Raw genomic sequence first — 27659 nt, 5'->3', positions numbered from 1 at the left:
CTTGAATAAGTTTCCTACCATACCACAATGCTATTACACATTCAAATCTTCCCTGAAAATGGGAAGTTGGACTCAAAAGTTGAAAGGACACAACGTGATAAAAACAACCCTCTACTTTGGTTTTCCCTGTGAATCTTTTCTTCTCAGTCATCACAGATCATAAAAAAATCAGCAATGATAAATGTTTCTTTCTAGTACATCTCTTATCCATCTAAATCTTGGATAGCTCTACCAGAAGGTGGGCAGTAGGAAGAGTGCTGGGCAGGGAGTCAGAAAGATTGAAGTTCAAATCCAGCTTTAGACACTTATTAGCTATGTAAGTCTGGGTGAGTCACTTATCTTCAGTTTCTCCATCTAAAAGATGAGAATAATACCTATTTCCCAGGGTTGTTGTGAAGCTAAATGAAATAATATTTATAAAGCACTTTGCAAACTTTTTTTTTTTTTAAGCAATCGGAGTTAAGTAACTTGCTCAAGGTTACACAGCCAGTTATTTCTGGGTGTGGTGCTGAGTATCTGAGCCCGGATTTGATCCAGGTCATCCCGACACTGGAACCAGTGCTCTTACTTGCTGAGCCACCTGGCCGCCCCTAAGCAATTGGGGTTAAGTAACTTGCTCAAGGTTACACGGCCAGGTGTTTCTGGGTGGGTGCTAAGTGTCTCAGCCCGGGATTCAATCTCCAGGTCTTCTCAAACACTGGAGCCGGTGCTCTTACTCGCTGTGCTACCTGGCTGCCCCAACACTTTACAAACTTTCAAGCATTATGTAAATACTAGTGATGACGATGATGGCGGTGGTGGTGGTGATGATGGGTGGTGCTACGAAGTCAGTTTTTAGTACTCACTGGAAACAGCCATAGTTTCTGGTGCATAGCCAAGCCATGTGAAATACACTTCAAATAACACAAAGTGAATCCTCTTCTGAAGGCTAGAAATACACATAGCATTTTCTTATTTCTCCTCTACAAAGACATTCATTCAAAGGACTGATGTGATCAGAACAAAAAAGGTAACTAAAACTCAACATGTCAAATGTAATTTCACATGTCAGTGCTGAGATCTGGATAGACTGGGAACAAGGCTCTATTTAGATCCAAAGGGTAACAAGAGTATCAAGAGTCATAGAACACAGGTCTAGACCTAGAAGACAGCTTAGAAGTCATGTAGTTACAGATGAGGAAACTGAGATCCAGAGGGGTTTATTTTGCCACAGACCAAGATTCAGCAGGAATTTATTACTTCTTTTAGGTAGGAACTGTGTGTTCTGATTTCTTTAATAAAGCTGTTCCTCTGGGTGCTTCCCCAGAGGAGGTCATAAAACGAATGATATAATGTTTATTCTTTGCTGAATTGCCATATACAGGTTGCAATTTTATGTCAGTTCTTCAGAGTCTTGACTATAAAATAGCATATAAGTCCCTCCAGGAACAAAATGATTATGATGCTATGGATTCGCAAATACTAACATCCCATATGGAGTAATAGTAGGAATCTATAGCATTTTATTAAAAGACAAATTAAGATAGAAGCCACTATCTTATAGTGGTCAGATAGAACTGAGTATAAAGAATCCAGAAGTGTTACAGCTTATAGCCCAGGGAAGAAAAAAGGTATGTTTCTAAGCCATGGAAAAACTGAAGAAGAATGTCTCTGATTCATAGAGCATGAGTAACTTTACTTTTCAAAACAAAGTTAAAAATAAATAAATAAACTAATAATAAAAATAAATTTAAAAGTTAAAAATAAACCTAGAGCTATAACAGCAGAGCTAGGATTTGAACTCAGGTTTTCTAGACTTGAAATGGATAGCTCAGGTATTACAGGGATGGGGAAAAGAGTAACAAAAGTACAGTTTGGGGGATAACTGGACTAGTTTGTTTTCCAGTTAGAAAGATCTGGGAGAGGCCCATTGACAAGAAGAGTCAGTTGGGGGCCAAGCAGTCAGGCTAGATCTAGGGATCCAGGGGATCAGTGTAGGAATGGAGAAGCAAGGCAACTGGAATTTCAACCAGGTCAGAGACCATGCAGTCAGGCAGCAGAGCCCAGGAGCACAGCAATAGGGAGCCAGGAACAAAGAGGCTGGGTCCAAGGGTCCGAGTTCAGCCTCAGACACAATGGACAGCAAGGGCCAGGAAGCATGCCTACAAGTGAATGGGGAGCAGGGGCTCACTCTGTGCTCTCTTCAGAGAGTCAGAACCCGTTAGCGAGCCTGAGCAGTATGGGGAAGGTGGACATGATAAGGCAGGTTCTGATTCTATGTTCACAAAACTGAAGTACAGCATCCAGGATACCAAGTCCTGGGATAAGCAGCAGAAGAGCCATTAAGATCACAGGATTTAGACCTGATAGACATCTTCGAGATCTGGTCTAGTCTAACCACTTCATCTTACACCGTAGGTTACTAAGGCTTTAAAGGGGGAACTGATTTGCTCAGTCTTTTAGGTAGAAAAGGCAAGGCTGGATTTGAACCCAGGTCCTCTGATTAAAAAGCTGGCTTAACTTCCATCCCACCATATTGCCTCTGTTTTTGAGATTTTAGAAGAAAGGACTTTCTTCTCATGGGTCAGAATTGGGATGGGAACATTGAAGCAAGCAAACTTGACTAAGAATGATAATCATTTATCACTCTAAGGTTTGCAAAGCACTTTACAGTAATCTCATTTAATCCTAATAACTCTAGGAAGCAGGGGTTATTATTATCCCCTTCTCACAGATGAGGAAATTGAGGTTGAGAAAACTTAATTAACCTACCCAGGGTCACACAACTATTAAGTGTCTGAGGCAGGTTTTGAACTCAGGGCATGCTGAGTCCAAGTCTAACACAATCCACTGAGTCTCCTAAGTAAGTGTGGAGACAGAGAACCATAAAATTCCTATAACTGTGTCAGTAGCTACCAGGCCCAAAATGGCCAAAAGAAAAAGGCCAAAGGATCCCTATGTACTTTTGTTATTCTTGTTCCCATCCCTGTAATACCTGAACTGTCCATTTCAATTCTTTAGGGATCTCTATGTATCCACAGTTCTTTCAGAGTTATATGCACCAGGGCCATCTCCAGTCCTCCTGATCTATATCTTGCCACCGAACCCAGATGGTTCTGGAGGAGAAGGTGAAACTAGTAACTTTGCTCACTTAAATCTAATTCACTTGCAAGTCATGGCATCATCTTCCTGATGCCATGGTCCTCTTTGAGAACAAGGGACAAACAACAAGAGTTATATGCACACCTAATAAAGAGCCTTCCATCTCTTCTTAGGCCAGCAAAGGCAGCATTTCCTAACTGCCTTCTCTATGAAACAACAAGCCAAACACTTAATTCAATACATCTATTTTGTGCTTTCTATGTGCTAGATATTGGGGATATGAAGACAAAAATGCATTGTCTTCAAAGAGTCTCTGTCCTAAAAGAGCTTATATTCTCCTGGAGTAATTCAACATATACATAGATATGTAAATACAAAGAAATCTGGGGGGAGGAAAGGAGGGAGGGGGAGAGAGAGAAAGAGAGAGACAGAGACAGAATCAGAGAGAGAGAGAGAGAGACAGAGAGAGAGAGAGAGAGACAGAGACAGAGACAGAAAGAGACAGAGAGAGAGAGAGACAGAGAGACAGAGACAGAGAGAGGGAGAGAGACAGAGAGACAGAGACAGAATCAGAGAGAGAGAGAGAGAGAGAGAGAGAGAGAGAGAGAGAGAGAGAGAGAGACAGAGAGAGAGACAGAGAGAGAGGCAGAGAGAGAGACAGAGGTGAAAACTGAGGAGACCATGGAAAGCTTCGTTGACAAGGATTCTGAGATATGGAAATGAGGAAGAAGTGCACACTTCAAGCATGAGCTTGTGCTTGTTTCTCCAAGTTAGCAGGAATATAAAATGTGTGAGGGAAAGTAATGTGAGATGACAACAATGACAATTGGCATTTACATAGTAACATGAAGTTAGTAAAGAATTCTAAATAAATTGTCTCATCCAACCCTCACAACAACCCTATTGAGTAAGAACTATCTAGACTACTACAATTACTGTTATCCCTTAGATACAGTATCTTTAAACAGCTAACAGCATTAACTAGGAAACCTCATTTGATTTGAGAGCTAGGTCAAATTGCTATTTTTTTTAAACCTGGATTGTACAAAACTGAGAAAAACATCCTGTGGGACACAAATGGGTGATCACAAAATGACATATTTTTAATTTACAAACCAAGCTAAATTCTAATTCATATGAAAGGAAGTACATGGTTCAAGGGATGAATGGTTATGTGAAGCCACTAGGAACTCATCATATGCATCATAGTCGTGATCACAGAGTCATAGTCATTTTAGAAATTGCATCATTGTTTGCCTATATGTTACTAATAGGGCACCACCACCTAGTAACTGAGGTCAGGCAGCTAATCTAAAGCTGTTCTGGACAACACCCTACTTGGGTGATGAACAGTCCAACCAGTCAAGTGATTTGGCCTCCCTGCAGTTGGAACTACCTAATCAAGTCAGTTGTGAAAGGATTTTTAGAAAGTCAATGAACCCTGATGAAGGAGAGGAAACAGGGCCCATGGTCCACAATGATCTTGCTGCAGTACACCTCAACCAGATTAGAAGAATATTGCCTCCTCATTCAGATATGGTTTTGTAAAATTTCTAGTACTGCCCCAAATTTTAATTTGTGTTTAAAACACTTTGCTGGATATGGGAAGATTTATATTAACTGATGCTAAGTGAAGAACCAGAAAGATGATGTACATAACAGTGACATAAATGAAAAGAGAAAACAAACACACAAACTGATATCAGTTGTGTAATTATAATGACCAACCTTGGTCAGAGAGAAGAAAATATGCCATGGGGAATTATGGATGTGGTATATTATATATGGTGTCAGCCACAGTTGTTTTGTGAGCTATTTTGCTTTTTTTCCTTCTTTTAAAATCTGTTACAAGGAATGGCTCTCACTGGAGGGGGGAATGTATTCAGAAAAGAAGGTGATATAAAAATAAAAGATATCAATAAAATAAGATAAAAAATGACAACTAAACTAACAATAAAACACCTTGCTTCATTTTCTGATCAAATGACACTTATCTTACAGGCTTCATGTTAGTCAATAAGTTAACAAACCATTCATTAAACACTTACTGTGTGCCAGGTATTGTGTTAAGCTCTGGGGATACAAATAGAAAGATGCTAGATTCTTCTACGGGTATACACAAAACAACTGGTTCTCCCTTTTTAAAAAAGGCAACAACTACCCACTATTGCCTTCCTACCTCACCCCATGTGTTGACATGAATTGGAGGCTACTTTCTCTACCATGTGACTAACATAAGATGTCACTTATTTGCAGTAAAGGGCTATTCATTTGCAAAGCTGAGCCTCTCTTTCCCCAAGCCCTTACATTGTAAGTGTAATTTTGGAAAGGGATGGACACAGTAAGGACATATGCTATATGATGCTGAATGGGGGATGCATGTACACATGGGAAAACTGGTCTCCCTTTTGTATTCTCACTCCCACTCAAGATCCCCATTACCTACTAAGTCTATAAAATAAGGAAACTGGATGAAATAATTTCTAACTTTCCTTCCAGCCCCAAATCCTCTGATTCTCTATGAACCCGTGCATTGATGATTTCACTTCATCCTCAGTTATACATTCCCATCTCCAGCTGCCTTTCTCCTCCCTCAGTGAAAACACTCTCCCTTTGTAGTGTTGGGGGAGGTTTTGACTTCCAAATCTGTAGGAAGGCAGGTATGAGGTAATGAAGACAGGGAACTTGGGTAAAGGCCTGGCCCAGATGGCTTGGGTTGGGCTCCCAGTCCTCAACTCTGGAGGGAATTAAAATCCAGAAAGCTATCTGATGGCATTACACTGAAGAAAGGAAAATTTGAGGGGAAAAAAAAGACTAAGCAAGGGGGCAGATGACTGAGGTCTCAAAGAATGCTGTGGTTGAAGTGGTTTTTTTTTTTTTCTGGCACAAATTATCTCCTGTGACTGAATGGAGGACCATGCTCACCATGACAAAGGCTTCTTTCTTATGACAATGCGTGGGAGAGCCTGGACTCTTTTTTACAGGATATCATTGAGGTAAAGTTCTGTGTGTGTGTGTGTGTGTGTGTGTGTGTGTGTGTGTGTGTGTATGTGTGCATATTAACAGCAGATGGTTTCTTTTTTATATTTCCCCCTCTGTGGAAACTGAGCTGGCACAGGGCGGGAGAAGAGAGGGAGAGAGGGAGACAGAGGGAGAGAGAGAGAAACAGAGACAGAGAGAGAGACAGAGACAGAGAGAGAGACAGAGACAGAGAGACAGAGAGAGAGACAGAGAGAGAGAGAGAGCCAGAGAGAGAGAGAGAGACAGACAGAGAGAGACAGAGAGAGGGAGAGAGAGAGAGAGAGACGGAGAGAGAGAGAGACAGAGAGAGGGAGAGAGAGAGGTTATAAGTTTTGTCTCATTAAAAAAATGCCCAACCACCTAGAAACAACACAAGGGTTAAAGAGGGATGTGGGTTGGAATCCTAGTTCTACCTCTTACTGCCTGACCTCTCCCTTCTATAAAATGAAGGGCCTGGACTAAAAGATGCTTTTTAGTTTTTCCTTCTAGCACTGGGTCCTTTCATCATATGGTCCTAAGGTACAGCTTAGCTTCAGTTTCTGAGGGGATAAAACATAAAGAAAAATATAGAGTTGGGTGCAATAAAGACTTAAAAGAAGAACAAAGCTATGAGTTTGGGGGAAGGTCCCTTCCAGCTGAAGGGATGTAGCTTGTAAACTTGTCTGGGCTTCCTATGGCAAATACAATTCCAACAGAAGTCTGAGGAGAACGGGTGGGAGTGAGAAGAGAAATTCTAGGCTGAGGTTGGAATAGTGTATGTCCCCAGGACCTAGAGTAGTGCCTTGTATGTAATAGGCTAATTAATAAATGCTTGTTGAATTGCTGCTTAATAAATCTTTAAAATAAATAAATTTATATGGGTATGTGGGGACTGATCCTCCATGCCCACCCCACCTCCCAAACTCAGCTGATGCAGTCACTGGATGGTAAATATAGATGATGAAGTGGTTATTGATCTGGTAACAAGGTGTTTCCTACAGTGACCACATATCTCTGATTGAATCAGAACAAGCACTTCAAGTGGCTGGGTTGAAAATGGGCCATGAGTGATTTGGGGGCTTTAAATAGTTAAAAAGATTTTCTCTCCCCCCTCCCACCATGTGCCATGGTATCTAAACAGCAAGGCTACCTGCCCAGAGGACACCCTATCCAACAGCTGGACAGTCAGTTCCAGAGAGTATGAAACACAGATTAAGGAGACACAAAACCAGATAAAGAGAGGTCAGTCTCAGTCAAGGCCAGAAGCAGCTTCAAGCAACTTCATCCTGACAACAAGGAAGAATGCCACCGCTGGATAGTTGAGAGAGCTGACCCATGGGATCAAGAATTTGGCTATAGAGATCTCTCCGAATGATGAGAGAAAAGACTTCCAGCCTCTGCAGTTCTGAAGTGGCGAATTCTCTTGGAAACATCAATATGTGTTCCCTACATGAGTCTCACTACCACTGTACTCTAATTTGTGCCCACTCTCCTCAAGCCCCAGGTTTATGAAGGAAATGTTTTGTAGTCACTGTTTACTCTGCCATCTTAGTAAATACCTTTGCTATGAGGTAATTGTGTCTACTAGCTGATTATTAATGGGAAACACACCCATGGGGCTCATGAATTATACTGCCAGGGATAGCTGCCCACAACATACTCTAGAACCTAAGGTAGTGGCCACACTCTGGGTTACCAACTCACAAGTGAGAGTGCAAGCTGGGGATGGGGAGAGTAACCCAAATGAGGTGTTGTAACATTCAGATTATCCAGAGAAGCTGATCAAGGAATCTGAGAATCCTTGAGCTGGGTGGACCATGTCATTTATCCAGCTGGACACATCTAGAATGTGACAATAATTTAACTAGTTTTCATAAAACAAACAAACATACTAGTACTGAGCATTCAAATAATTATTGTCTCTTTAAAAGTAGTAACCTGGGGAGTCTAGTTTTTTATTCCACCAACGTACTATTGCTTAAAACATTTTCAGAACTTTTGGGGGGAGGTGCCCTCAGAGACAGTTTGCAAGTCAAACAATATCATTCCTCGTTATTTTATAATAATACCAAAATACAACTCTTTCATGATTATTTGGGAATGGGGGGGCAGAGATGAGTGAATTAAATGAAAAGGCATTTATTAAGTGCTTACTACGTACCAAGCACACAGTTAAGCTAAGGCTACCAACACAAAAACAAAGACCTGTACCTACCCTTAAAGACTTTACATTCTAATGGGGAAGACAACATGTAGCGGGGCAGTGGCAGCCAGGGAGAGGTATTTTGGTAAAGAATGTCGTCGGGATGGTGAGAAGAAATAGATTGGCACACCATTCTTTCCAGGATCAATGGCAGAGTTGGTTTGATCATGGTTCCAGAATTGGAAGGGGTGCAGAGAAGGAAAAGGGTAGGACAAGCATACCTGGGAATGTCAAGGGCAGCAGGTGAATAGATGGCCAAGGAGTAGGTCCTGAAAGAGTAGGCTGAGAGAGACCCTCACCAAAGAGGACATCTTGACTCCCCTAAGCTGAATTTAACCTCTTTTCTTTTTTTTTTTTAAAGCAATTGGGGTTAAGTAACTTGCTCAAGGTTACACGGCCAGTTATTTCTGGGTGTGGTGCTGAGTATCTGAGCCCAGATTTGATCCAGTTCATCCCGACACTGGAGCCGGTGCTCTTACTCGCTGAGCCACCTGGCCGCCCCTTTAACCTCTTTTCTTTTCTCCTTCCTATCAATCAAATGGTCCTAAGACTAAGATGAGAGATTCTATCCAAGCTCTCTGCCATCATAGAGGGAAGCTCCCAAGTTCTGCTTGGGAAAGCCATCAACTCAGCCCACTCCCTCTGTTCTTTAAGCCTGCTTAAAAGAAGGACGGCCTTTCTGGAAGGTCTGACAGAAATAATGTGGAAGGAGTTCACAGATGTAGAGCCAGAAGGACTTAGAATCCAATAACCTTGTTTTACAGATGAGGAGACTGAGGTCCAGAGCCCAGTGACTGAGGCATTTAGTAATGGGATCCAGACTTGAAGCCTAGTTCTGTCTCCAAATCCATTACTCTTTCCAGTGGAAAAGAAAAACATTTGCTATTTCTGGTCCCTGGGTAAACTCTGAAGAAACAGCATCACTTTTCTCAAAAGTTTCACTGGTCTCATCCTTCCCTCAACATTGCCCTCGAGTGAAATACAGGGAATGTTTTGCAGAGATGGGTCCTTGTGCCAAGATGTCCTAATCTGTCAACAAAGACTTCAGATGGGGAGGGGTGGGGGAGAGAGGCAGATAAGGAAAGAGGGATGGTGATGAGATAAATGATTCCTTGTATGCCTTCTCTGAGCTGAGCCAGAAGCAGAGAACAGCCCAGAGCCTCTCTCCCTTTTCTCATCCCTGTCCTGAGGGAAGGAAGCCTGGAGGAAGATGAGTTCTTGATAGACTTGGGCTAGATGCAGCTTCTGAACTGGCATCAGCATAACTAGATTCTAAGAAGGCTGGGGTTTCTTAACCTTTTTTGTTTCTTGGACCCTTCTGGCAGACTGGAGAAGCCTATGGGCCCCTTCTCAGAACAATGTTTTTAAAATGAATAACAAACTTCATAGGAAACCAATTATATTGAAATACATCAGTTAAAAGCAAGTCAGTAAACATTTATTAAGCACCTATTATGTGACAAGTACTATCAAATTAATTGGTATCAATTAATATCAAAATATTTTTTCTCTTTTTTTTAAGAGGGGAAAGACAAGGCAATTGGGGTTGTGACTTGCCCAAGGTCACAATGCTAGTAAGTGTTGTGTCTGAGGCCAGATTTGAACTCAGGTCCTCCTGATTCCAGGGCCAGTGCTCTATTCACTGTGCCACCTAGCTGCCTCCAAAATATATTGTGATGGGAGGTGCATAGCAGAAGACACACAGAGGAAAACACCAAGAGCTTAAGGGTGCACCAAGGGGCAGAGGAAGTGCATGGGAGGGAAGGGCTCCAAGCTGGGTGCTGTTAGTCAAAGCAAGGATTCAGGAGAAATTTTTTTTTGCATGAGGCTCTAATCTCTTCTTCTTCAATTGGGATTAAGTGATTTGCCCAGGGTCACACAGCTGGTAAATGTCAGATGTCTGAGGATGCGTTTGAACTCAGGTCCTCCCAACCCCAGGGTCGGTGCTCTATCCACTGTGCCACATAGCGGCCTTAATTAGGGAAAATTTTGAAGCATGAGACATGGATTGGCACAGAGTACAGGCTGGTGGAGTAGCAGGGGTGAGGAAGACAAATCAGGGGTTGTTGTATTAGATGGACATAATGGCACCTGCAAAGTCAGGGAGGCAGAAATGAAAAAAAAATCATATATGAATAACAACAGATGGATTTGCTTAGAAGAAAGGGAATGATTTAGAAATGAAGTTGGTGAAAAATGGAAATGGAAGAGAATATACAGTACAGTGGAAAGAACACTGGCTTTCCAAATTGAAAGACATAGATTGAAATCACCTGTGTGACCCTGGGTCGTCCTCAACCCTCTGGTTCTCAGGTTTCCTATTGGGAAAATGAAAGGATTAGATGAGATGATTTCCGAGGTCCCTTCAGGTTCTAGAGCTAGGATCCTGGGATCCCTGAGGTCTCAAAGGCTGGACAGAGGAACTTGAATTCTGATATGGTCGAAGAGAGAGGCTTTTAAGTTTTTGAGTATAAATTTTTATGAGAAAACTCAGGGAACTGTATACCTGAGCAGGCACTCAGCACCCCAAGCCACTCACCCACTGTGTGGCTGAGATAGAATTAGAACAGGTCCTGAACTTGGTGGGGGGAAGGTGATTCTGCAGAGGTTGGCTCTATTCATTCTATGGTACTAATCTGTAAACTAAGCTGGAGAAGGAAATGGAAAACCACTCCATTCTCTTTGGTAAAAAAAATTCAAATGGGATCACGAAGTTGGACACAACTGAAATGACTGAACAACAACAATAAATGAAATAAAGAGAATAACTACAAATAAATATAATGCAGCTGGGGGGGGGGTTGGTCCTAGCAATTAGGGGATTAGGAAAGGCTTCCTATAGGAACTCAGTTGGTCAACAAGCATTTATTACTATGTGCAAAGTTCGAGAGATACAAAGACAAAAAACAGTCCCTACCCTCATGTAGCATATATTATATATTATAATAACAATGACAACATTTAGATAACTAGTTACACATAAGATATATACAAGAGTAGATGGGGACAGCTAGGTGGTGCAGCACTGGCTCTGGAGTCAGGAGGAGGACCTGAGTCCAAATCTGGCCTCAGACACTTGACACTAGCTGTGTGACCTTGGGCAAGTCATTTAACCCCAACTGCCTTGCCTTGCCCCTCCAAAAAAAATAGAGTAGATGAAGGTAGTCTAAAAGGAGAAGACATCAGTGGCTGGGGAAGCCTGGAAAGACCTCCTGCAGAAAGTGAGATTTCAGAGGTGAAGGAGTAGCAGAGAATGGAGGCCAGCCAATGCAAAGGCATGGAGACAGGAGGTGGAATATTTTATTTGAGGAATTATAAGTAGGCCTGTATAGCTGGATTACAGTGTGTCTCAGAATTGGAGTAACACGTGAGAAGGTTGGAAATGTAGGAAGAAAACAGGTTATGAATAGGTTTAAAGACTGAACAAATTTATATTTGGTCCTGGAGGTAACAGGGAGCTAATGGAACTCACTGAACAGGGATAGGATGTGGTCAGATCTATACCTTAGGAAAATCCCCTTAATAGCTGTGTGGGGGATGGACCAGAATGAGGAGAGACTTAAGGGGCACAGAGAACAACTAGAAGGCTACTGCAATGGTCCAAGGAAGAGGTGATGAGCTCCTAAGCTGAGGCTGTGACTGTGTGAATGGAGGGGAATAAATATATACACACACATATACATGTATGTATGTATAAGAGAGAAGTAAGGGGTTTGGGATGACATGGATGTTGTGAGCCTGGGTGTAATGGGAATCTTAAGATCTTCCCTGCCCCTTGGTAGGCTTAAGTGACTCTGAGAACCTTCCCTGATTTGAAAATATACTCTGCTGGGGCAGCTAGGTGGCACAGTGAGGGGTGGCTAGGTGGTGCAGTGAATAGAGAACTGGCCCTGGAGTCAGGAGGACCTATGTTCAAATATGGACTCAGACACTTAACACAGAAAGTACCTGTGTGAACTTGGGCAAGTCACTTAACCCCAATTGCCCTTCAAAAAGCAAATATATATATTCTGCCCCCTAACAGGCTGAATGTGGTCACTTATAGATTGTGGTGGGACACTTGTTTTTCAGGAATGCTCACACCTTGTTACTTTGTGATTGGGCAGTGAGTCAAGAGGGTTGTGACATTCTCTGAGCCAGACGAAGGCTATATATACTCTGATATTAGGTCTTGTTTTGGGGCTCACTTTGGGAAAAGTTGTGTGATTTGGCCAGATGAGACTCTGGGCAGCCATTGAGCTCCCCGGCTTTGAAAATCCACATATTGGTGCTTCCCTCTCTGGTAACTAACTAGGTTTGGATGTAATGGTCAGACAGGAAGCCCTGTCTGCTTAATTGTGTTATTTTCTGTTGTAACTTCTGTTTGTATTCTCTGAAATTCAGGGTGCTGACTTTTTCCCCTGAACTAGGTAAATGATATATATTTGATAGATTAAAGTAAGATTGTTAACCCATTTTGAGTTGCTTTCCTTTAGAAAAGCAGATCAAAGAACCTGTGCTAGCAGGCATCCTGGGTATGCTAGGGTGCTTGCTTCTACACTGGGTGAATGGGATGATTGGTGGTGCGCTCTCAACAATAACAGAGAAGTCTGTAAGCATGAAGGGTTTGGGGGAAAAGATAATGAGTTCTGTTTTGGACATGTTGAATTTGAGATGTCTAATGAAAGCAGAATCTAGATGGACACTACAAGAGTTTGGAGGCAGTATGTGGGAATATCTTTACAAAAAGAAAAATCCTAGTTTTTGTGGTTGGGATGACATCTCCTAGTCTTACCACAAGAGAAATGAGAGGAGGTTGTGGAATTTCAACTGACTGACTCAGAGGATGGGAAGAGGAGAACTAGCTGCCCAGAGAGACCCACAGGGACCAAGGGTGACAACCGTTCCCAAACAGGACTTTGAATGCTGAGGCAGGCAGAGCCACTGCTGCTTCCTCCCCTTGCGAAGGAGCAAACAATGTAAAGTGCCCCACAGCCCACAGTTGACACTGACCTGAACAGTACGCTGGGAAATCTGAGCTATCTTCCCCAAGCCTGTGTTCCCTCTGGCACATGACCCCCAAGTGGCCTCTTGGGAAGTAAAGAGTCTAGTCATAGTTACAATCCCTTTACTTTGCTTGAGCTGATAATCCTTTAGGTCAAAGTCATAAATAGCAATTTCTTTTTTTCAAATGCTTTATTAACTTCTGATTTACATCATCCATTTCTGCCAGATTTTGAGTTACAAATTTTCTCCCCGTTTTTCCCCTATCCACCGCCCAAAATAGCAGTCCCACAGGATATCCCTCCTCCAATCTGCTCTCTCCCATATTTTCCCCCATACCCCTTTCAACTTTTCCAGTGGATCTCTAAGCCCCAGTGCCTGTATATCTTATTTCCCAATAAAACGTAAAATAGTATTAGTAATAGTATGTATACATACATATATATATATATATATACATATATATATATATATATTTGAGCATTTGATTTTAAAACTTTGAATTCCAGATTCATTTCCTTCCTCCCTTGTCACCCACCCTTACTGGGAAGATAAGCAGTTGAGTATAGGTTGTACATGTGTGGCTAATGCAAAACAATAACATACTAGATATATTGTAAAAAGACTGACTATATTTCCCTCCCTCCTATCCCACCTCCCACTTGTTCTATTCTCTACTTTGATCCCGTCCCTTTTCAAAAGTGGGTGCTCCCATCTTCCCTCCCTTCCATCATTCCCCCTCTCATCCCCTTCCCCCCTACTCTTCTGAAGGGTGAGATATCCTATTTAGTGTGTATTTCATTCCCTCCTCAAGCCAAATTCAATAGGAATAAGGTTGACCCATTCCTTTTTGCCTTCCTCTTCTTCCCCTCCATTGTGACCATTTTCCTTTGCCTCTTCTATATGAGATAGTTTACCCCATTCTGTCTCTCCCCATCTCCTCTCATTATATTCCTCTCTCACCCCTTAATTTCCCCTTTTAAGTATCATCCCTTCCTGTTAAATTGGTCCTGTGCCCTCTATCTATGTATACCTGTAAACACATATACACACATTCACATATGTATTCATATGTCCATATATCCTCATATATACACACACATATATATTTCTATACCCTTCAACTATTGAGAAAAGTTTCATGAGTTGTAATGATTGTTTTTTCTCATAGAAATGTTAATAGTTCAACTTTGATAAGTTCCTCATGATTTCTTTTCCCTGTTTACCTTCTCATGCTTCTCTTGCTTCTTGTATCTGAATGTCAAATTTTCTATTCAACTCTGTTTTTTTCAGCAAGAATGCTTGAAAGTCCTCTATTCCACTGAATGACCATATTTTCCCCTGAAACATGATACTCAGTTTTGCTGGGAAGGTGACTCTTGGTTCTAATCCCAGCTCCTTTGACCTCTGGAATATCATATTCCAAGCCCTTCAATCCCTCAGTGTAGAAGCTGCCAGATCCTGGGTTATCCTGATTGTGTTTCCACAATATTCAAACTGTTTCTTCCTGGCTGCTTGTAATAGTCTCTACTTAATCTGGGAATTCCAGAACCTGGCTATAATAATCCTAGCAGTTTTCTTTTTGGGATCTTTTTCAGGAGGTGATCGGTGGATTCTTCCAACCTCTATTTTGCCCTCTGGTTCTAAAACATCAGGACAGTTTTCTTTGAGAACTTCCTGGAGGATGATTTCTAGGTTCTGACTTGGATCATGGCTTTCAGGCAGTCCAATAATTTTTAAATTATCTCTCCTGGATCTATTTTCCAGGTCAGTGGTTTTTGCCATGAGATATTTCACATTGCCTTCTACTCTTTCATTTGTTTGGATCTGTTTAACATCATCTTGATTTCTCATAAAATCATATGCTTCCATTTGCTCCAATCTAATTCTGAAGCAATGATTCTCCTCAGTGAGCTATTGAGATTCTTTTTCCATCTGGCAAATTAGGCTTTTAAAGCCATTTTTCTCCTCATTGCCTTTTTGAGCCTCTTTTGCCATTTGAGTTAGTCCATTTTTTAAGGTATTATTTTCCTCAGTCAGGCTATTGACTCTCATTTCATAATTTTCTTGCACTGTTCTCATTTCTCTTCCCAATTTTTCCTCCACTTCTCTTATCTGCTTCTTAAGGTCCTCTATGGCCTGTAACAAGTTCATATTTTCCTTTGAAACTTTTGGTGCAGGAGTTCTGACTTCACTGTCTTCCTCCTGTTCCATGCTTTGCTCCTTTTTGTCCCCAAAATAGGAGTCTAATGTTGGAACCTTCTGTCTGCTTTGTTTCCTTTGCCTGGTCATGTGTACTGTAATGCCAAGGAAAGGCAACTTCCCAAGGTTCAGAATACCAGCATAGGTGCTCTCCATTTTATTCAGTGACCAACCAAGAACAGAGAAGATCAAAACATGACATCATTCCAAATACAGCATTTACTAAATGTGATTAAATAATCTCCAAGGACTACCCCACCCCAGGACCTTCCAATCATTCAATCAATTACAAAGTCTCTGTTCTAAATACTTCTCCACCCCTAGGCTATACCTTAATTAAGTCCACCACAAAGCCCCTCTTCTCAAATGGAGATTAGTTTCCAAACATAAGGTCAAAAGTTCCCCACCCCTGGATCACAATTGAATCTACCCCAGAGTTACATCAAGTTTAAACACAGCACTTAATACCCAAATGGAGGTCTTTTCTTCATCTTGACACGAGGCAAGTTATCAGCAATCTTAGTTCCTGGGGAGACAAGGCTTAGCAAGGCCATAAGATACATTGCCAATCCCTTCATGAATTTATCCTTTGTCTGTAGAACAGTCCTAGAACCCCTGAACACATTAGCAAAGCCCTCTCCCAGGATTTCTGTAAACATACAACAAGAAAATCCTTCTTCAGGGCTTCTGAACCAACAGAAAGGCTCCCAGACCCCTGCAACAACAGCACTGTCCTTCACCAGTGGACAGTATTCACTCTGTCTGCAGGACAGCCTCCAGACCCCTGCAACAACAGCACTGTCCTTCACCAGTGGACAGTATTCACTCTCTGTCTGCAGGACAGTCTCAGGGCTTCTTAGTGAACAGCCACGTTCCAGGACTTCTTCAACAAAAGGACTGTCTTTCACCAGTGGACAAATCTGGCAAAACAACATCAAAACAGACAAAGTACCAGCAAAACAGCCATGTCTCCTCAGTCCTTGGCAGCTCAGGGGGCAGGTCTCAAAAGTCCAGGGCAATTCAAAGCGGCCACCAGCAATTCTCTTAGTCTCTCTCTCTCCACGAGGTGCTGCTTCCAAAAAGATCTTCTGCCTCTCTCTTGTCTCTCCAAATCTACGTCACCAGCTCCTCCCAGTTCAGGACTTTCTTTTCACATCAAAAAGTCCATCCCACAGGTGGGATTAACAAGCTCTGGGTTTTAACACAATCAATTTGAAAACCAAGCCAATACAGGGGAATCTTTAATTGCCATTACTATCACATCATGTCACCCCTCAGTCACTTGACCCCTGGGCTTTTTGCCACAGTAGGACTCTACCACCAGACAGGGGAGCTTTCTTCCCAAATGCTGGGGTTTTCTCAGCTGCCGGAGGTATTAGAGGGCTGCCCTCTCCAAGGCTTCTACATGCTCTTCCAAGCTGGACACACACCCAGGACCTCCACCCTAGACTGCAATCCAGATCCAGGCAGATTAAAGTAAGAGTGATTAGCCCTCAGACTGGTGCTTGGTCCCCCTACACTCTGCAGGCCAGGAGCTGAAGCTGCCACATGGTGCTGGCTGGCTGTGCCAGTGTCTAAGTGGCTTCTCGCCCCAGGGGCAAAAGCCATGCACTCCCTCATACTGGGTCCCAACGTCCAGGCTGCACTGACCTCTCACTTTGTCCTTCACATCTATGCGTTGATAAATCTGGAAATGGCCACAGCTGCTGCTGATCTGGAGTCCCTCTGGCCAGTGGCTGGGCAGGCCCGCCCTGGGGCTAAAGCCTAGGCATTGGGGCTGGGCTCCGCTCCCAGAGCTTTGCGCTGGCCGATTCCTGCTGACCTGCCGGGCTGTCCTCAGCGGGAGGTTAGCTTCTCTGTGTCATTTTGTGGGTTCTGCAGCATCAAAGTTTGTTTAGAGTCCCCTTTTACATGGATTGGGGAAGGTGGAAGCCAGAGCCCAGGGGAGGTCCTGCTTCTACTCTGCCATCTTGACTCTACCCCCTCCATAAATAGCAATTTCAATGCCTGGGACAACCACTGTCTGGGACAAGAAGCATCAGCAACTGGGCCTGCTAACCCAAAATGCACCTTCAAATCAATTTTGTTATCCATGATGTACAAGAAATAAAAGAAATAATTAAGTCAAAATCAGTTGAGCTGGAGGGAGGAATAGATACCAGAGGGCCTTAAGGTATAATATCACAAGAGTTGGAAGGCAAAGGTAATATAGTTCAAAATGTGGGATTTGGGCTACCATAATTTTCCTATTTCATCAAGGAAGCCTCATCTAGGATCCCTCTCACAGAGTGTTTGGGAGGGAAGGGTTTTGTTGCTGTTCAATTGTTTCAGTAGTGTTTGACTCTGTGTAACCCCATTTGGGGTTTTCTTGTCAAAGATACTGGAGTAGTTTGCCACTTCCATCTCCAGCTCATTTTTACAGATGAGGAAACTGAGGCAAACAGGGTTTAAGTGACTTGCCCAAGGTTGTATAGCTAGTAAGTATGTGAGGCCAGATTAGAACTCAGAAGGGTCTTCCTGACCCTCTGGCCCACTTTACCACCTAGCTGCCCTGGGAGGGAAGGAAGCACTGGTATAATTACTTGCCCTTCATTTCTTTTTTGTTGTTGTTTTGGAGTAGGGAAAGGAAGGAGGGGAGGCAGAGAGGCTGCTTTCAGAGAGAAGGCAGGAGAGGGGTTGGTTTGCTTGGAAAGGAGGGAGGGGTTTAGGTTGAGATGAGTTGGGGGCTGAAGGCTGGGTCAGAGAGAGAAAAGGAAGGAATAAACAGACACCCTACTGCAGAACCCCACTTTCCATGTTCTCTGGCCAGCATCTATGTTTGTGCTTACCTCAGCTCCTAATTTCCTGGACGAGCACAGCTATTAAATTATTCAACCCTTGAACTTTTTTAAACTGGGCCAAAGTTCTGGTGGTTCTATGCTTGTTTCAGCTCTACCCGGGACTCTTTAACTCTTTCAGAACCCGACTGCTGAGGTGTAATAGATTGGGCTTCAACAAAAATCCCTTTGTTTATGATACCTTTGTGTTTAGGAATCTTGGCTGGTTTCTTGTGGAACATCAGTTTTAAAAATTTCTCCTTTTCAGTGGAGAGAGATTTGGGGGCTGGAAGTAGGAGGAAAGCTGGGGAGAATGGGGGTTAAGCTAGCTCAATTTAAGACACAGTGCCCTTCTCCTTACCTTCCTGTTTGGAAACTGTCCAGGGGGCTGAATTTGACCTCGACTCACATCTGGAGGGAAGTATCCCTGCATTCCAGTGGTTGCTGCACTCAATTGAGCTATTCAACACTCCAGCTTACGGTTTGATTCCATTATGAGAAAGACTTCCTTCTTGTACAAACAGGGAATGGGTTGTGGTGATAGCTGGGAGAAGAGTGTAGAGAGGAGGAAAATAAAGAGAACAGAGTAGAAGGAGAAAAGATAGCTACTCCATTTGAAAAGTCACAGGGGATTACTGGAAAGGTATTGAGATGAGATGAAATTGGATGGTGGTGGCAGTCTTCCATCCCGACACCCTGAAAACTTGACTCCTGACCCAGGATTCAAAGAGAAGATGCTGATAGATAATGAAACCCTAGTACTTTAACTAGCAAAAGTGCTGCTGACATTATCATCATTCTGGGGACACCTACCCTCCACCAAAACTTAGGGTATGTGTTAACACACTCCAAAACCAGGAAAGGGACTTACCTCCCTTCACTTCCCCTTTACTAGTCCTACTTTCTGGGGACAAGTCTGGCATCAAAGTGGATTTTAGCCCTTTCCCTAAAGTCAGAGATATAAAAAATAAGTTTTCTAGCAAGTATAAGGGTATGGTAGGGACCAGGTCAGGGAAAGGTATCTTCAATCACTTGGCCCCATCACCTGACATGTAGCACATGTCCATGAGTACCAGGACATCATGGAACCCTATCTGGGTTCCATAATGTTCAAAATGCCCTTACATCCTTCAGGTTTCCTCTCTGGAAGTACTGATATTAATAAACATTTATTAAGCATGTACTATGTCATCAGAGATACAAATACAATGATGTAGATACAAATATTTGAATTGTAGGAGAATTAGGATTTTTCTCCATCCTTTAGCAAAGGCAAATGGGCTTCATACTACGTATCAGAATCACTTCAAAAAAAGGTTGGTATATTTGTCGCATAAGTTGAAAGGAATATTAACAACAGATCATGAACATAGTAATGTATGCAGTTAAGACACGAAGTTATTATAGTGCCTAGGAGCACAGATCAGTAACTAGAAGGGACCTCAGAGACCATCTACTCCCACCAACTCATTTTATGGATGAGGAAAGGGAGGCCTAAGGAAATTTAGTGATTTGCTCAAGGTTAAAGTGAGAAGATCTGAACACGGCTTCTCCAACCCTTAGAATATTTCTAGATGCTTTCACCATTGTGATTGAGTATTCAATTAGTTTTTAATGAAAAATAAGTTTTAATTTCTTTAGTTTCATGAATAAAAGGAGTGCCCCATAAGACTGAGCATTCAATAAATGTGTATCTTATAAAAATAATGTAATGAAGCATGCTGTTCATGCCAAAGGTATCATATTTCCTCCTCAAAGAGGGAGCTTATGTAGTAAAAGCCTGATATAAATAACATGGTGAGCCCATGAGCTGGATTTTGTTATTCCTAACCCGAGACAACCATGTCAAAAGAAATCCCACTGGTAGATCAGTCAGCCAGTAAACAAACATTTGTTAAGCACCTACTATGAACCAGACATTATGCTAAGTTCTGGGGACACAAAAAAAGGTACAAGATTAAAAGATAATATCTTGGGTTCATAAAACACATGTCTCAGGGCAGCTAGGTGGCGCAGTGAGTTAAGGCGCCGGCCCCAGAGTCAGGAGGACCCAAGTTTGGTTCCGGCCTCAGACACTTAACACCCACACAAATAAACTAGCCACATAACCTTGGGCAAGTTACTTAGCCCCAATTGCCCTCCAAAAAGGGCAAAAAACAAAACAAAACATCTCCCTGAGGCTTCAAAGAATTTTGTTTTTGTCCCCATACATGTGTTCCCTGTCCCACCCAACATATATCCTATGCTACTCTAAATCCCTCACCGTGAAAGTTTAGGCCCATTAGAAAACAGGAGGGTGGAATAGGAATTTACTTCTTTCTAAAGTGATTCATGGCACAATCAGCACCAAGAACCAAATAACAGCAATCAGAAAAGGGCATCAGCAAGGAGAAAGGCAGAAAGTCTCAAAGCAGAGTCAAAGTGATTCTTTAAGACAGTAAAAGGCCTGGCCTGTGGTTATTATACTGCTGACTTTATCTGCACCGGGAGAAGGTACTACAAACACAAAAAATATATAAATTATTTATGTTTCTCTTTAGCTGATTGGAGTTAATTCATATTTAGCTTTCTACTTATTTTTGGCTTAATAATGTGATTTTTATTCTCTCCTGGAAACTTGGGAGACATGTCCTAGAATTCTGCTGAATGACAGGAATGGGATGACCTCGTAATTAAAAGTTTGTTACAGATTACAGAGTACATAAATTGCACCCAGGAAATCAAGATTTTATTGTATTTGGGAGTTTTAAGAGCAGCATTAGAGACAGCTAGTGGCTCAGTGAATCAGGAAGACCTGAGTTCAAATCCAATCTCAGACACTTACTGGTTGTGTGACTCTGGACAAATCAATTTAACCTCTGTTTGCCTTAATCCACTGGAGAAAGAAATGGAGAACCACTCCGGTATCTTTACAAGATATGGACCATATTGGCATGATATGGTTTATGGGGTCAGGAAAAGTCAGACATGAATGAACAAACATGATGAACAGCATATTCCAGTCTTCTTTATAAGTCTAGGTTTCTGAGCAATCATTGTCTTGTACTTGAATTCCAACTGGAGCCTGAGTTGGCAAAACCTTTCCTAGAAAATAATTCCCCAGGGAAAATTTTCTCCTATGTAGATCTTCTAGTGAGTTTACTATGATGTTCTGAAATAACAATCTGACTGAATAAAGGGAATGACTCTGATCTGTGCAGCATTGCTCTTCTTAGAAACCCAAAGTAGGCCAGAAAATTCCTGGAAGGAAGAAGGAAAAAGGAATAGTACTAGAGGTTATAAATGGGAAAAGTTGAGGCCTAGAGATAAAAGCAAGGACTCCAAGATGCCAAGTACTTAGGCAAGGAATAAAACCAGATTTTTGAAGCCTCAATCTCTCCAATTCCTCTTGAGTTCTTATTTTTAGGCCCTTGTACTAAAGGGCTAAGTGACAGGGCAGGAAACAATTTTCCCCAAATTCTTAACTGGTATTTCATTCCTGAAATGGCAGGAGTGGGGAGTTACTCTGGAGCCCCAAATGGGGATTGGGAGAATGGAAAGAGAGCTAAATATGTGTGGCTGTGCTTCAGCGAAGGAGGGAGACATACAGAATGTTCCCCTAGAACATTCTACAAACTTATTAAAAACGTGTTCCAACAACAACAGCTTCAGTGGAAATAACAACTCTTCTTTTTTTTTCAGCAAAACTGAAACATGTTGAATAGTTCCATGGGGAAAAAAAGACCCCAAACAAAAAATATTCACTTTTCTTGACCAAACAATGAACAGAGATATGTATTATGCCATTAAAGATAAGATGGATGATTTTTATTACATAAAATTGGAAAGCTGTTACCCAAACAAAATCAATGAAATTAGAACTAAAGAGCAAATTCCTCTGATGAAGAACCAATATCCAACATAGATAGGGAACTGACAGCTACTGGCCACTAGTCAAAGGAAAGAAACAAGAAGTTTTCAAAAGAAACAATGAAAGCTATCACTGAAAAAAAAAATGCTCCAAATCACTAATAATAAGAAATGCAAATTACAACAATTCTAAGACTCTACACATTCATCAGACTGGCAAAAGAAAAAAAGGCAATTGCTAGAAGGGTTGTATGAGGGTAGACAATGCCAATGCACCTCAGGCTTAGCACTGTGCCTTACTTAAGTAATACATACTTAAGAAATGCTTGAGGGGCCGGTAGATGGCGCAGTGAATAGAGCACCAGCCTTGGAGTCAGGAGGACCTGAGTTCAAATCTGGCCTCAGACACTTAACACACACACACATCACACACACACACACACACACACACACACACACACACTAGCCGTGTGACCTTGGGCAAGTCATTTAACCCCAATTGCCCTCCAAAAAGCAAAAAAAAAGAAATGCTTGATGACTTGACTTGGAGGAGCTGTGAACTGGTTCCATCATTCTAGAAAGCAATTTGGAATTAAAATCTAGAAGTCACTACAATGTGTATATCCTTTGATCCACCAGTACCATTTCTAAGTATGTGCCTCCAATAAGTCAAAGACAAAGAGAAGGAATCCACATATACATCCATACCTATAGTAGCACTTTTACCTCTAACAAAGAACTTAGAAACAAAGTACCCATCAGTCATGATCCACGTCATGGTCAGTAATGGTCCATGTACTGACTGTGAGATTCTGTCCTGAGATTTCTCTCCCTATATACTCTTTCACTTGGTGACTTGTCAAATCCACTGGATTCAATTATCTCTACACATAAGTCCCAACTCTATACATTCGACCCTAGTCTCTCCTGAGTTAGCATCACGTATCTCCAACTTCTTATTAGACATTTTAAACTGGATGTTCTGTGGGCATCTCAAACTCAACGTGTTCAAAACACAAATCTTTATCTTTTCCCCCAAATCCACTGTTCTTCCCCATTTCCCTATTACTGTTGAGGGCAAAATCACTCGTCTCACACACCCCACATATTCAATTAGCTGTCAGATCTTGTCAATTCATCTCAACAACATCTCTCACCAAGTATCCTCCTCATTGCTTACACAATAAATGCTTTAATACATTCCCACATGACCTCTTGCTTGGACTCTTGTAATAGCACTCTATTTGGTCACCCCAACTCAAGTCCAATGTGATCTTTCTAAAAATAAAGGTCTGACCCCATCATTCCCATACTCAATAGACTCCAGTGGCATCCTATTGCCTCCAGGAACACATATAAACTCCTCCCTTTGGTATTTAAAGTTTTCCACAACCTAGCCCCTTCCTACCTTTCCAATCTATCTGTCCACTTCCTCTACAACCCAGCCACACTGGTCAACTTGACAGTCTTCACATGTGACATTCCATTTCACCTTAGCACGAGTTGTCTTCCATATCTTGAAGGCTCTCCTGGAATCCCTGCTTCCCTTCAGGACTCCAGTGCTACTCACTATGAGAAACTTTTCTTGTTCCTCCCAGCTGCTGGTGCCTTCCCCTCCAATACCACTTTGTATTGGATTTGTATATCTCTTGACTATACCTAAACATGTAAGCATCATCTTTCCTCTATATTAGAATGTAAACTCCTTGAGGGCTATTTTATGTTTGTCCCTGAATTCCTAGTGCTTAGCACAGTGCCTAAAACACAGCAGGCACTTAATAAATGTTTGTTAACTGATTTGATGTAAATATAATGGGATTTTATTATACTGTAAGAAATGATGAAACCTGGGAAAACATGTATGAATTTATGTGGTGTGACGTGGGCATACCTAGAAGAACAATTTAAATAGTGACTAACATAATGTTGAGGAAAACGCCTATTTCAGACTTAGGACTCAGATTCCTGCAGCGGCCAGTCATGACTTCAGAAGACTGATGATGAAACGTGTGCTGCCCAGCTCCTAGTGGAGAGGTGACAGACATTCCTGGATATGGCCAAAGAATGTATTTGTTTAGTTTGATTAGGTAAATGGTACAAGAGAGATACTATTTGGAGGGGGTGGGGTCATGTCAAAGGGAAGTTGGTGGGTAATATGATTTTTTTTTTTTGCTTTTTTTTTTGGAGGGGGAGGGCAGGGCAATTGGGTTAAGTGACTCGCCCAGGGTCAGACAGCTAGTTTTGTGTTAAGTATCTGAGGTCAGATTTGAACTCAGGTCCTCCTGACTCCAGGGCTGGTGCTCTATTCGCTGCACCACCTAGCTGCCCTGAGAATGATTTTTAAAAAAAGAAGTGAAAGAAAAGGGCATTCACAAAATTATTTTTAAAAATACATAAAAGATAGCAGAAGAAAGTTTAAAATGGACAGGACAAGCAAGGCAGTTCTATTACTATCATGTTAAACTGTACATAATAGGGATTCATGTAATGGAAGTTTCACATGCTATCTTTTTCTGATCTTGGTATGTTGAAGTGTTTATGTTTGTTGATATGAATATTTTAAATGATAAAGCATACACTATACTAAATCAGTAGATCTAGGGCTCTGATTCTCCTAATTAGTCTCATAGCACTAAAGAGGGATATATATATGCACACACATATACATATATAAAATGTATACATATGTATATACACATATACATATATGTGCACACATATGTTTTTCATATATGGAGGTTGAACTGTATGATTTCTAACATCTCTTTCAGGGCAGGCCATTCTCTAATTTTAAATAATCTCTCCAATTACACTCAGTGAGTTGGACTGCCAACACATGAAACCAGTTATTTTACTGAAGAGAGTAAGTCCTTCTTTACAATTTTTTTCCTGGTTGTGAACTATGATTTCATCTGTGCGAATGAAGAACTCCCTCAACTTCTGTAGTCTGGCAACTGCTCCGTGCTGTGTAGTTTTGGAGGGTTGCCTGGCATACTGAGAGGCTGTGATGTGTCCATGGTCTCTGGGCTAGTATGTATGAGAGTGGACATGAACGCAGGTCTTCCTGACTCCAAGACTATTCCATCAACGCCACAATGTTTCCCTTGCATACTTCTGTCTTTTAGTCGGTCAGTTACTCATTTTTCTTCCAGTGTCATGGAAACACTTGGCATGGAGACACATGACAGCTGTGCTGTCATCATTTGGTAAAGAGGAAATGCCAAGACAACAATGGGGGCTTTTTTTTTTCTTCTTTCATTCTTTGTATCCCCAGTACTTTGCACAGTGCCTCCTACATGGTAAGTGTTTAGTAATTGCTTATTGATTGACTGACTGATACTCATAATTGCAGAAACAGGAAGCAATGATAACAAAATATATTAAGAATTTATATGAATAAATCAGCTACATAGGCTGGTGCCTGTCCACTGGCCAATGTCCACATAGCAAAATAATAATGGGCCTACACCTTGTGGTTCTCCATGTAATTTGATTGTTGGATATCGTCCTCAAGGGCATATAAAAATGGCATTTGTTGTTGAATCTTTGAGAAATAAAAATGACAAAACAACACAAGGCATCTTGCTTGTCTGCCACAAGGCAACTCATTTTTTTAAAAAAGTATTTTCTGATGTATTAACAGTACCTAATGAGGAACATTAATGTATTATTAGGTTGAAAACAAATCTATAAACAGCCATAATTTACTAATTTTCTAGTCATTGACACACAAAAGGTTGGCACCTGTTCCTACTGCACAAACCAACACTCAGTTATTTCTCTATTAATCATTTATTTCAACGCTTTTGGGGACTTGTAATTTCCATGGTGTGGGTAATCTCTCCACCAAATGCAGATTACAACCCCACCATACTGAAGCAGTCACTTAAGAGTTGCAATTGCCCTAAAATTCATCACCCCATGGGCAAATTGGTGGTAAGATTCCTGGAATCTGGTAGAGATTGGGCCCTGCCCCTTCAGCCTTCAGTTATATGCTGTATGAATTCACTGTGGCATAGTTCTAAAACCTGGGGCTAACATCTATTGCTACAGTGTACTTAGCGCCCTCTGCAGACTTTTCTCCACTGCTGATGTCCAAATGATGGGGGTAGAAAGGGAGTTGATTTTAGGAGTAAAAAATACCTGGATTCCTGGTGAGCTTCCATGCTTTTCTTGGTGCAAAAAGCTTAACCTCTCTGGGCTTCAGGTTGCTCATCTGAAAAATGGGCACAATAATACTCTACTACTTATCTTACAGGGCTGCTATGAGGAAAACTCTGGTAAAACTGGTGTTGTTATGTAAATGTGAGTTGTTTTGATATGTTTACCTGATGACATTGGGTAATAAAAAAAAAAGGTAAGCGAGGGCAAGCATTTACATATAATTTTAAGACATGAAAGGTGCTTTATATCTGTTATCTCATTTGATCCTCATAACAACCCTGTGAAGTTGATTATCCTCATTTTAAATATGAGAAAACACAGAGAAATTAAATGACTTGCCCAGGGTCACCAGCTAGTAAGTGTCTGAAGCAGGATCTGAACTCAGTTCTTCCTGACTCTAGGTTCTAGCCACTGTTCATGTGTGGGGCTTGATTTCCTTATCTGTAAAATGAGAGGTTTGGACCAGATTAGCTTTAAGGTCCCTTCCAACTCTAAATCTTATGACTCTAGGGCTTGAAATTAGATGGATAGCTTTCTGAATCAGTCCATTCATCTTGGCCACAGACAGACTGTACATAAGCTGGGTCTAGAATTCAATAAAGCAAAACTGGGTAGAGTTTGCTAATTTCCTCGTTGCTGACTCACACGAACAGGTTAACAAACATATTTAAACAGACACACTGCTATTTCTCTATTATAGACTTATTTCAATACTTCAAGGATAAATGATTTCATTGGGAAATTATATGGTGTTTTCAATGATTCCAGAGTGTTTAGCACTACAAATACCCATCTTTTTTATCATCAACATTCTTACGATGATGTGACAACAAAACATGGAACTCCAGGACAAAACTGTGGGATGCCCAAGTGGCTTAACCTCTCCATGCTGCAAGTCAACATTCTAAGACTCTAGCAGAATGAGGGGGAATCTGCATTGTTAGATTCCTTTTATTATAAATTTCCATTCTCAAGGAAATCACAGGTCTGCCCCCCCAAACCCTCCCCTCCCCAACACATAGCTGCTAGCATAGCAGAGAGTGAATCGGCCTGTAGTGGGGCCATTCCAGAGAACGTACACCCAAACCTCCCCTGGAAACTTCTGGGGACTCTGGGTCATGGTCAGTCAGCATGTGGCAGTGTTGGAGAGGACAACCTCCTGGGCGCTTCCCTCAGTGTGGTGGCTTAGTGCTGAAGGATGTGGGCACTTTGAAATGACAAAGCAATCTCCTCATTGGCTGCTAAACTGAAGGAGCTGATAACTCAGTGGATCTTTTACAAGAAGAGACAGTTCCCAGCTCAGTCTTTTTGCTTTGATTTTCTCATGTGACCCTGTGAGGAAGATGGACCATGCGTCCACT

General features: G+C 41.7%; 1 protein-coding gene and 1 long non-coding RNA gene across 6 annotated transcripts in view; one reads left to right on the top strand and one right to left on the bottom strand.

The window, feature by feature from the left end:
- Window positions 1-27659, bottom strand: part of SLC39A11 (solute carrier family 39 member 11) — a 564681-nt gene that overhangs the window by 82625 nt on the left and 454397 nt on the right. The gene's annotated exons all lie outside the window — the stretch shown is intronic.
- On the top strand, window positions 160-7656 carry LOC138152575 (uncharacterized). The gene is made up of 2 exons (XR_011166127.1): window positions 160-6077; window positions 7223-7656. It is a non-coding gene; the product is annotated as an uncharacterized lncRNA (long non-coding RNA).

The sequence above is a fragment of the Petaurus breviceps genome, unplaced genomic scaffold, assembly GCF_028583685.1.
Source record: "Petaurus breviceps papuanus isolate PSGF00001 unplaced genomic scaffold, PetGlider_PUasm1.0 90925, whole genome shotgun sequence".
Lineage (NCBI taxonomy): Eukaryota > Metazoa > Chordata > Mammalia > Diprotodontia > Petauridae > Petaurus > Petaurus breviceps.
This window is presented reverse-complemented; position numbering and strand designations above follow the sequence as displayed.